This window comes from Psammomys obesus, unplaced genomic scaffold (assembly GCF_907164565.1).
Source record: "Psammomys obesus unplaced genomic scaffold, mPsaObe1.curated_primary_1811, whole genome shotgun sequence".
Lineage (NCBI taxonomy): Eukaryota > Metazoa > Chordata > Mammalia > Rodentia > Muridae > Psammomys > Psammomys obesus.
The window spans coordinates 6,466,409-6,479,424 of record NW_026589137.1 but is presented as its reverse complement, the minus strand read 5'-3'; positions in this window follow the sequence as shown (position 1 = coordinate 6,479,424).

The following is a 13,016-nucleotide window of genomic DNA, read 5'->3' as shown; positions in this document are numbered from 1 at the left end:
ACAGGGAATATATAACTCTGGGGAGGAGGTTTTGCATATGTTCATGCAGGAGAACAGAGATTTTGGGTCCAATCAAGACTGATGAAGGTTAGAAATGACAGAGGAAGACCACCTGAAGATATTGGCTACACACAAGAAGTGAGAATTCAAGAAGACTAAATAGAACAGGACAGTATAATACTTGGGAGAAATCACATATTTGCAGAACAAAAGGACTGGACACTGGAGACACTGGATCAAACCTGACAAAATTCATCCTTCCAGCATGCTGAGACATTGACACATCTGTTCCAGCATTTTGCATATTCTAGAATTTGCTTGTTCCTGCCTCAACTGCTTCAATTGCTGTTTCTCATCAAAGCCTTCTCCCAAGAGCGCTTTGAAAAATGCTACTAATCTCAAATGGTCCAGCATTTTAGACTATTCCAACAAGACTTCTATTAAGCCTGAAATTGCTCAACATTCAAAAACTGGAGCATGAATGTCAATGCTTGCTTAATTAACCATTTTTCACAATTTCCTTAGGTCTTCCTAACAGAATTTCTGCATGTCCAAAAAGTCAGTTAGAAAAAATTCATGAGAATAACATCCAATTTCCTGTAAGGGGGGTTGGTTGTTTTCTGTGGTTATGAATGTTTATTGTAATTGGGAGATAGTTATAAATTATTAATGGTCTTATTCAGAAAGAAAACAAGTTTAAACTCAGGGATTTCTCTCTTCATTTTTGTTTTCTCTATGTTTCTTTCTTTGATAAGGAGAAAAGGGGTTGAAAAGAAAGGGGAATACAGGAATAACTTATGAATCTACTCAAATTAAGGTTTTATTTGTTACTCTCAAATAAGCTTATTTTCAACTCTTGTATAGGATTTTCTGTATTGATGCAAAAATGAGTCTATTTTTAATACATTGGAAAATTTTAGTAATTTTAAGGAATTGTTTTAATTTTAAGAAAATGTTTTCATAGAGGTAATACCAATAAGGATAAAAATAAATTTGGGTACAGAACTCTAAACTTGTCAAGATAGATTAGATAATCAAATATTTTCTCCTACATTGCAAAATGCATATGAACTGGACATTGCACATGTAAATCTTACTATGAAAACTATTAGTTTTCATAAATTTTAAAATTATTATTTTATTGAAAGAAAATGAGCCTTTTATTGGACATAAAGGGGGAAATATTGGTTTAATGTTCTTGTGGAATGTATACAATTTACCCTTGTTCATTCAAATGCTTATTTCTCTACTCCAGTATCTAGTTTCAATCTGAACATTATATTGTGATGTTTATTGTAAGCATCACGTGTCTCAAGTTTGTGTAAACATGCCACCATTTGTTCTCTGTATTTTCAATTCAACAACCAGCCAATGTTGTGCAATGGAGAGAATAGGGCAGGACACCCTGGTCTGCAGGGGAGGAGAAAGAAGTGAGTAGGGAGGGAGCAGGGATCATGAGGGGAGGACTTGGAGTCATGAGGAGAAATGGACCAGACCTAAAATATGACTAAAAGCAAGTACAATGGGTAAAGTCTGAATGGTAGGAAACTATACGGGCTTAGAGGTTTAAGATGGAGTAACTATTGCCCAGCATTGTGCTCTAGGTTAATTACATAAATCTTAGTCTCTGTATGGTGATTTGTATGTACAGCTGGTTTAGGAATAACCACTGTTTAACTAAAAGATAAATCAATAATAAATATGAAAATCGACAACAGGCTTTTACAGTCTTAACACAATTTAAATGTCCAAAGATCAAAGTCTCTTTTGAGGCTGAACAGAATCTCCTAATAGTAATCTCTGTGAATGAAAAGTGGCATTATATTGTTCCAACATACAATGGCAAAGAATATGTGCTACCATTACAAATGGCAGGGCAGTGGGCAAGGAATCAAGGGCCAGTGAGTAAATAGTGAACCAAAGCAAATAAAATTCTAGCAAGACAAACTCCAAATCTTGTAACTCTATGTCTGATGACAAAGAAATTAAATGTCTCCACTATTCCAGTTTTCATACCTGAAACATACCTTACATTCTTGCTCTGGTACCATGCTCAGTGTGCAACTTTCTTTAGAAGTTATTCCATAGTGCTAGCCCCTCTAATATCTTTGGTCTCTAATGTAGTCCAGTCTTTTATAGATTTATATAATGACCTCAAATTGCCTTCATGTTGGGACTTCCCTGCCATAGGACTTACCTCAACAACTATCCTTCACCCTGGAGAAATATTCCATAACATTTTTACTCATATATCCTGTATGTTTAAAGGCAGATGAAAGCTCACATCTTGAACCCCAAGTAGGAGGCCATATTGAAATCAGTGGGAATCATACTAGACTTTGAAACCTCCAAGCCCAAACCCCATGATACACCTTCTCCAAAATCATGTCTCTTAATACTTCCCAAACACTTCCACCAACTGGGTTCCAACTACCCAAATATTTGTGTCAATGGAGTCATTCTTTTTCAAACAAGCATACACGTACAAATCAGTTAATAACAAGTTCCGAATTCCAAATGAAAAACAAAGTAATTAATTATAAAAAAGCACCATATTTTTCATTTACTTTGAGAAGTATCATTGCAGACATCTTCATTAAGCTGCATATTTTAACCATATAGAAAATTGTTACATATGATGAGAAATGTTAGAACCACGGAATTCTAATTACCTTTGCCATTAATTATTTATGTCAATGCTATTCCATGAAACAGGGAAAGGATTACAGATTAATGTTTGTTATCATAGGTGACAAAAGATTAAGACCTAAATGCTCACAATTCCTTTCGTATTAAAAATAATAAAATCAATGTAAAGGCAAAAATTTAAGAGAAAATTTGGAACTGAAACAAATGAGCAAAAATCAACCAATAATTCTAGAATGAGAAACAAGTAAATCTAAGAAATTTTGAGTAAGTTTAGCAGTATTTGGTACAAAAGAAAATGAAACAGATTGAAATGATGTGGGTGAGGGCTGGTGAGAAACTATTTAGAAACATTAAAAACAAATGAATAAAAGAATATGAACTATATGTTGAGTACAAAGAAAGAATCTGGTGTACATGCAATTGTCATCAAAGAAGAACAATGTAAAACTGGGAAAGAAGCAAGGCTTGCAGGGACAAGGGCTAGGCACTTGCCAACACTTATAAGTTGTATCTAGGTAGAAAATTAAGGTCTGCTAGAAAGTGCAAGCAGGGTACATGTAAACTAAATGACCAAGCAACCAAAGCTTGACTTCTGAAGTTGAAATGTATGTTTTTATTATAAAATTAGTGAGAAGTAAAACCTAATACTTATTATTTGGGTCAAGGTGCCTGTTCAGATATTTTCTTTGAGAAGGTTTCATTCTATGGTATCAACATCAAGCCTATGGGAAATTTGGGTAAATCAATTTTATTTGTGTGTGTCCCATTTCTGAAGGTATAGGGTATTTCCAAATATCTATAGCTATTTTGTATTCCTACCTACATCCCTGACACAGCTTTCCATCTTTATATTTTTAAGAGAGGAGTCAGATATCAACAAGTTTTCATTAAAATGTATGCCTCCTGAAAGTACATATTCATTTGCTTAAAATCCAAATAATTGTTTTGGTAGGTTGGCTATAACTTTTCTCCAATATTACTGTTAAAAAGTGGATAAAGTTCAAATTGCCTTGTCTTTCTTAGGCTATATAAAGAATACATGTATACATGTGTGTCTATATGCATGTACTTTCTAAGTATAACTGGAGTCTTTGAAAGATTCTAGTTAAGAAGTAAAAATATAAGATATTTTATTTTTAAATGATTTATTTTTATATGTGGTATGCCTCTGTAAGTGTATGCCAGGCATGCTCAGATGCCCATGGAAGACAGAAGGGGGAATTGGATCCAGGAATCTGAAGTTACAGATGATTGTGAGCCACCTGACATGGGTGCTAGAACCAAACATGGTCCCTCTGCAAGATTTTTAGACACTCTTAACCAGGGAGCTCTCTTTCCAACCCTAAATGTTTTCATTTTTAAAGTATCCAAATAGAATTTTTAAATCAGATTTGTTGACCAGTAAAAGACAATTAAGAGGTTTTAGAAGTAATTAAAAGTAAGTATTTTAGTGTCAACTTGAATGGTGATGATAACTGTAGTAATAAATTATAAAAGTATTTTGAATGGTTCTTCTTGAGAGCTCCATTCATTTCTGCTATTGTGACACATCTGTTGTTGTCTTAATCAGCATATTCTAGGCACTTTTATTTCTGTCTGTAATGTAGAATTCATTGTTTCCATTTTATTATTTTTCATTTTTAAATTTATGTATTATTTGTTACAGTTTATTCTCTTTGTATCCCAGCTATAGCTCCCTCCCTCATCTCCTCCAAGTCCCACCCTCCTCCCTCTACTCTCCCTATGCTCCTTCCCTATTCCACTGATAGGGGAGGTACTCCTCCCTTTCTCATTGACACTAGCTTATCAGGTATAATCAGGACTGGCTGCATCTTCTTCCTCTGTGGCCTGACAAGGCTGCACTCCACCCTCCAAGGGGAGGTGGTCAAAGAGCCAACCACTAAGTTCATGTCGGAGATAGCCCCTGCTCTTCTTACTAGAAAACACACTTGGAGTAAGGCTACATTAGAACAGGGGGTCTAGGTCCTCTACATGCATTGTCTTTGGTTGGAATATAAGTCTCTGCAAGCCCCCCTGAGCCCAGGATTTTGGCTCTGTTCCTCCTGGTGGAGCACCTGTCCCCTCCAGGTATTTCTATCTCCCACTTCCTCCATAAGATTGCCTGCACTCTGCCCAAAGTTTGCCTTTGAATCTCCACAACTACTTTGACATCTTGCTAGGTAGAATTTTTCAGAGGTCCTCTGTGGAATGCTTCTATACTGTTCTCAGCCTTCTCCCACCACCAATATCTATCCTGTCTGTTCTTCTAAATGAAGATTAAACATCTTCCCTAGAGTCTTTCTTGTGGTTTAGCTTCTTTAAGACTATAGATTTTAGTATGTTTATCCTATATTATGTCTAATATACGTATAAGTGAGAGTGTGTGTATGTGCGCGCGCGTGTGTCTTTCTGCTTCTCGGTTACCTCAGTCAGGATGATTTATACCAGTTCCATCCATTTAACTGCAAGTTTCATGATTTCCTTTGTTTTTTAATTGTTGAGTAGTATTCTATTGTTTAAATTGTGTACCACAATTTCTGTAATCATTCTTCAGTTGAGGGACTTCTAGGTTTTTTCCAGATTCTTTCTATTATGAATATTTAATTTTTGACAAAGAAGCCAAAAGCATACAATGGAGAAATGATAGCATCTTCAACAAATAGTGCTAGTCTAACTGGACGTCTACATATAGAAAAATGTGAATAGATCCATAATTATCACCCTGTACAAAACTAAAGTCCAAGTGGATCAAAGATCTCAACATAAAACCAGACACACTAAACCTGTTAGAAGTAAAAGTGGGGAAGAGCCTTGAATTCCTTGGCACAAGAAACATCTTCCTGAACTGAATACAAACAGCGTAGGTTCTAAGATAAACAGTTAATAAGGAGAACTTCATGAAACTGAAAACCTTCAGTAAAATAAAACACTGCCATCAGAACAAAACGACAGCCTATAGACTGGGAAAATTTCTTCACCAACCATACATCTGACAGAGGGCTAATATCCAGAATACATAAAGAACTCAAGAAGTTGAACACCAACAAACCAAGTAACTCAATTAAAAAATAGGGTATAGAGCTAAAAAGAGAATTCTCAATACAGGTATACCAAAAGGAAGAGAACCACTTAAGAAATGTTCAACTTCCTTAGTCATCAGGGAAATACAAATCAAAACGACCCTGAGATTTCACCTTACACCCCTCAGAATGGCTAAAACTGAAAACTCAAATGACAACACATGCTGGAGAGGATGTGGAAAAAGGGAAACCCTCCTCCATTGCTGGTGGGAGTGTAAATTTGTATGATCATCTGGAACTTTCTTAGAAAATTAGGAGTAGTGATACCTCAAGATCCAGCTATACCACTCTTAGGCATGTATCTGAAATACACTCAGCTATATGAAAAGGAAGTTTATTCAACCATGTTCATAGATGAATTCATGTTTTCTTATACCGTTCCAGCAAAGGTAATGTTTCTGAGGATATCATAATGTGATCCACTTGTAGTTTACAGTCTTTTTTGTAATATTTTCCAAGTTACTATGTAGAGTCTTTTTCTCCTAATCCAGTCTCAAAAGCTATATGTCTGCTGAAGCCTTACATATTAAGACTCATCATTGATTCATTTCCTGTTTTTGCAATCACTGTTTGCTTCCATGAACACCTTTCAGAGACATAATGCAAAAAATGAGTCTCTTCAATGTTAAGTGGTGGAAAGTGTATTTTGCTACTCAGTAACTGGCTTTCCAGTATTGGTATGCAGCCAGAAATTAAGTATTTGGATACTGTCATCCTTGTTCAAGTGGTTGTTCAGAATTTGTTTTTATCTTAAGGGCATGGTAGAATGGCATTCCTATTCATTATTGAAGCTTGGCAATATATTTTGACTTGGTCAGTAATATGGTATTTCACTTATTGGAAAGGTTTTGAAGAGTCATTGCCTGGTTCAATACCTACTTTCCTTTTCTAGTAATATACTGATAATGAAAGTTCATGTTGAAATAAAGCCCCCACTATCTGTATTCCAAATACTGTGCACAATTTACAATCTTCCATACCTCTTAGTTTGTAGCAAAACATTTATTTCCCTAACTCTATTTTATCATTCATTGAGTATGTGATAGAACTTGAACTTTCCTTTTGCAAACAATACTTTATACCAGGCCGTCGGTCTTTCATCTTTTTCTTATGTAGTAATTGAGTCTCAAGATTTAACACGGCTCATGACTGAGAGCATTGTATTTTGAAGTGCTATCCACCAATTTAAAACAATTAAAATTATTAAACTATCTTCCTTATTTTGACCCAGATATTACCTTCCTATAACTTCTGCTCAAGAGCTCATTTATTTAGTGGGTTTAATTAAAAAAATATAGGCACTTTTCTAAATTTCTTCACTGATATCCTGCAATTTGAATTTATTACTTGCCTCAGGAAATGTTCTGCTAAAACTATTTTTGAAGAAGGCTAAATCTCAAACAACAGACCATGTTGAATGCAAATTAAACAGTGCTCTTGAGCAGAAAATTAAATTGGTCCATGACATGGGTTTTAAGAAGCCCACATAATATAAACAGTGCTTCAAATGGCTGATAAACCTGCAAACCCAACTGACATCTTGCTGATAACCAGTGGGGAAAAATAAGAGGAATGCACATAAGCATATCACATGCACATTTATTTTTTTTTCTGTTATCTAAACAGGCCAGTAAATACTTTCAAGTAACTAATGGCACATAAGTCTGAACACATCAACTGGTTATATACTTTCATAATATTGTCATTTAGTTTTTAATGGAAGAATAACCTACTCATGAGAATCTTATGTTTAAAACTCATATTTAAGAGTTAATAATTGTTCATTATTAGAGGAAATTTTACAACAGGAATAGAGAAATATGTAGTGTCTTTCTTATTATAACTTTAATGACACTAAAACTTACCATTACTCCCACTGGTTTCCCAAGGCTCATTCAGATCGTAGTATAGGTTATTAATTTTTAAGTTATAAAAATAAATGCTATCAGAACAATTAGGAAAAGAAATAAACACAGTTTTCTCAGATATATATCAAAGACATCACTTTCTTTCCCAAATTAACATAGCAATGGTTGGATACTTTGCTATGCACAAGCATGGAGTAATAATACACACAGTGCAGGTGCCCCATTACTAATTCTCATAGAATACTCTACCTCACTTTGTTATGTCTGCCATTGTATTAATTGCTGTGGCCTATTATTGTTGTTTTTTTCTAAGCTCCAAGGAAAAATGTACTCAACAAATAAAGTGTGCATATTAAAATATTAAAGGAATTATTAAAGAAAATATTGCATGTTAACTAATAACTGGTATATAAAAGAATAGACATTTATATTTTGCAATTGTGGAGGCTCAAAAATCTAAGATCAAAGTGCCAGTTCACTGGCTTCCTTTTCCTGGCTGACACATGATCACAACTGTGCTGTCTTTATCACATATAGAGTATAGAAAAGGTAGGGAAAGGGGAAAGATTGAGTCAAGAAAAGCCACACTAACTTCATGACCATTCTACATGGTCCCTTGTGAATGTGATTACCTCTCACAGGCTCTATTTCCAACTTGTGTTGAGGATTATAAGGAAAACTGTACATTTGGAAAATAATTAGAAAATAAATTTTAAATTGGTTGTTTTTTTCTCATACCAAGTACTAAATCCATCACTTCATACATGTTAAGCAAGCACTCTATCCCTAAGGTTCATCCTCAGGTAAAAATAAATTTAGTTCTTAATCTAAAGATCACCTCTGTACTCTAAGATCTTTCATATCATAGGCAAAGATATTAATTTTTAGGAGCCACTGCAATCTGAAAGAAGACAACTTTCTGATCAGTAAGAACTGGTAAGCTAAATTTACATAGCTCAACAATAAAAAATAATCAGAATTTGATCTGCCTCTAAATTCTGGAGACAATAACAAAAGACACTTCCCTTAGTTGTAATTTTTGCAAGTTTTTCTAATTATTTTCTTTTCTAATCATGCTTGTATTCTGTGTTTCATTTGCCTGTTTCTCATTTATTTTGATTTCTGAACATCATCACAACTGTTAAATATAAGTGGTTATAATGTCTGAACCTTAATTTCTAGATATATATTAAAGAACAAACTTTTATTTTCCTACTTTTGGGGGGTTAGTAGATTCTCCAAGACAGCATAAAAATATAATTATAGAAATTAAAATGACAATTTCATTTAAAATATTGTTTCAATATATATTAAAATATTATGAAAATTGAGAAAAATTATCCTCTATGGAGTTTACTCATTTGAACAAAGTGATAAGGAAATAGCACTTTCTAAAGAAATCTAAGGTATTAGGCCACTGGGCACCTCAAAAGTATTAGATACTCCTTTATAATACAGTAAACCATGTCCTTCTATGTGAACCTCTAATGTCTAATCTACCTTTATTTGACACAAATACATCTTCATTTTTCTGAATGGTTAACTGGATGATTCAGTTTGTTTGTTCTTCTCCTTAGCTGACAATTACCATAAATACTTGATATGGATTACCCCATTTTACAAAATGACACTTCTCTGTAAACCCACACTGAACACAATTTGTATTCTTTAATTATGGAGAAAGCACCTCATGATCTCTTATAGGACTTCTGGGATATCATAGTTAATCTCCAACATCACAGTGATGGATACTTAATTTAAGTAATTGATTCTTCAGAATCTCTTATCCTTTCAATTAAAAAACAGTCTGTTTGAAAATATTCCTTGCTCTGAATCACTGTAGTATAATATGTCAAATTCTAACAATATTTTATTTATTCTTTGAAAATATCATACAATGTACTTTGAACATATTCGTACTCATAAAATTTTCTATCACCACTTTTTCAATATTTTTATCCTTTCTTGTAATTATTTTAATTTCCCCATTAACCCCATTATGTTTTGCCCAGCTAGTTTTGGGATTATGACCTGCTCAATTTTTTGTTTACCCTACTAGGAGTCACATGATTACAACAAACAAACAAACAAACAAACAAACAAACAAGAAAACCTCAAATCTTCCAATTCCTTTTCTCTCCCAGCAACTATATATGCTATCTAGTGGTCAAATTTGATTTCAGTCTTCACTGTGTCTATGCTGGGATTTTGTCTGTCTGCAGCTATTGCAGGCCTTGTGCATGCTGTCACAACTACTGTGAATTTATATGTCCACCATTGTTTAAGGAAAACATTGTTTTCTTGATGTTTTCCACCATATCTGGCTCTGACAATGTTTTGGCCCCTCTTCTGCAAAGATATCTAAGCCTGAGGCAAGGAGTACAATGTTAATGTCCAGTTTTGGTCTGAACACTACTATCTTTTGTTCTCTAAACATTTACTACTTGGGTATTTCTGTTTTCTTTTTTTATCTTTTGCAAGAAGAAGCCTCTCTGATGAAGAGAGAGTTATATTTTCATCAGTCATTCTTAGAGATTGAAGAGTTTACAAGTGATTAAGATTTAAAAAATCCCTTATCAGTGGACTTGGGGAGAGGTGTGCATGCAGAGGGTGAAGGAAGGGAGGGTTTGGGACTGGAGGAGGGAGGGAACCACAGGAGGGATGCAAAGTGAATAAAGTGTAGTTAATAAAGAATTTTTTTAAAAAGATTTAAAAATTCCTTTTCAAGTCAGATAGAATGCAAAGCATCTTCCAGAATGAAAACCTGCAAATAACCACATACTCAAAAAATAATTATTCTCCATCATTGACAGGTATCAACTTCCAATAAGAGCATGGTGCCTGGAGATCATCTCCCTCATCTATGCTAAGATTTTTGCTACCTTTATCTAATACGGGTCTTGTGTAGGTAACTACAACTCCTGTCGGGTCCTATGTGGAATAGCTGTATCATGGCTAGAAAAGATCATTTTGCAACACTTTTTTCTTTGTTTTCTAGTGCTTTTCAAGTTCTCTTCCATAATGTTCCCGGACCTTTGGTGATATAAGGCTTAATACAGATGCTCCGTTTAGGGATGATTTCTCAGACTCTTATTCTCAGTACTTTGAACTAATGTGTATCTCTGAATTGACTTCTATTCACTGCAAAAAGATACTTTTCTGTCCAAGGCTGATATATAGATACAAATGTAAATATTAAGAAACCAGTTTACCCTTCAGCAAAACACCATCAGGTCCCACTTTGGGGCATATGAACTTTCCAGCCATGGGCTTTTGACCACAATTACAATAGTAATGATGAAATTCCTTCATTTATAGCAGGGCATATTTCTAAACAGAAAGCAGTCCTTCATTTCCTAAAAGTTGTTAACTCTTGCACTAGGGAAAACAACTTGCCTGGCATTTCACAGTTGAGCATGGGCAGTACAGTGATGACAAAAAATGGTGATATCTTTTCCATGCCACCAATAGGTTTCATGCACCTTCTCTATCATCATTGAAGCTAGGAAGCATGCAGGAAGATTTGGGGTCTGTTTGAGGTTGAGCAGTCTGTGTCCCACATTGAAAGTATGTGCTGTCTTCAAAGATACTGTCTTATCATAAAGCTATTAGTAGTAACCAAAGACAATGGCTACAGCCTGTTTTCTCTTGAAGATATTTGGGGCTTCTATGAACAATAACACATAGGGATATATCCTGTGCCTTGGACTATGATTTTCATTTAATGAACCATGTCTTCTGAGATAATTACTGCTCATTTGTACAAAGTAACTGCATTCAAACACTTTTTTTAAGTTATATTTAAAACGTAGTTTGCTACCTAGTTCGGTTCCATAAGGTTGGTCCAACTGGATTTCTACATGCAGAAAAATAAAAATAGATTCATATTTATCACCCTGCACAAAACTAAAGTCCAAGTGGATCAAAGACCTCAACATAAAATCAGATACTCTAAATCGGTTAGAAGAAAAAGTCTAGAACTCATTGGTACAGGAGACAACTTCCTGAAAAGAACACCAACACCAGAGGCTCTAAGAGCAACAATCAATAAATGGGATGTCAGGAAACTGAAAAGTTTCTGTAAAGCAAAAGACACTGTTGTCAGAATAAAATGACAGCCTACATACTGCAAAAGGATTTTCACCAACCTTATATCTGACAGAGGGCTGATATCCAGAATATATGAAGAATTAAAGAAATTAAAAAGCAATAAATCAAGCAATCTAATTTAAAAATGGTGTATGGAGATAAACAGAGAATTCTCTATAGAGGAATATAGAATGGCAGAGGAATACTCAACGTCCTTCGCTAGTAGAGAGATGCAAATCAAAACGACCCTGAGATTTCACCTTACACCCATCAGAATGGCTAAGATCATAAACTCAAGTGACAACACATGCTGGAAAGATTGTGGAGAAAGGGGAATCCTCCTCCATTTCTGGTGGGAATGTAAACTGGTACAACCACTTTGGAAATCAATCTGGTGCTTTTTCGGACAATTGGGAACATTGTTTCCTCAAGATCCAGCTATACCACTCCTAGGCATATATCCAAAATATGATCAAGTACACAACAAGGACACTTGTTCAACCATGTTTGTAGCAGTTCTATTCGTAATAACCAGAACATGGAAAGAACCCAGATGTCTCTAAGTTGAGGAATGGATACAGAAATTGTGGTACCTTTACACGATGGAATACTACTCAGCAATTAAAAATGAGGAAATAATGAAATTTGAAGGCAAATGGTGGTATCGAGAAAAGATGATTGTGAATGAGGTATCCCAGAAGGAGAAAGACACACATGGTATATACTCACTTATATACAAAGCAAAGTGTGCTTTGTATTTCTTTGTTGTTCGTTTGTTTCTTTATTGGTTGGATATTGCTTTGTTGATAACAATGTTTCTGAACTCCTTGGTTCAAAGGATTTTCCTGCTTCAGCCCAGGAAGTATGTGGTATTTAGGTTCCTGCCATCATAGCTGACATGTTTTTTTTTCTCTCTCTCTTATTATTTACATTTCTTTAAAAGGTCTATTTTTTTTTAAATGGGTCATTTTAACTTGGACACATTCTCTGAAAATCGCTGCATTGATTTCTTACTCTCTGTAATTGACTTGGCTACTCCACTGAGAAGGTAACACAAAACATAGTCAATAAGACTCTACTCTTACACTTGAAAGTTTTATTGCTTAGTGTTAACAAATATATTGATTCTTTTGAGTCACTCTGTTAGGAGTTTAGGTAGCAATTTTCCTCTAGAAAATTGGTTATATTCGGTGTCTGACATAGAAATTGTGAAAATTTTATCAAAATATTGATGATCGTGTATGCTCTATTTTAACATAGTCAAATTGCTGTCCCTGCCCAACAATTCTCTCTCTCTCTCTCTCTCTCTCTCTCTATATATATATATATA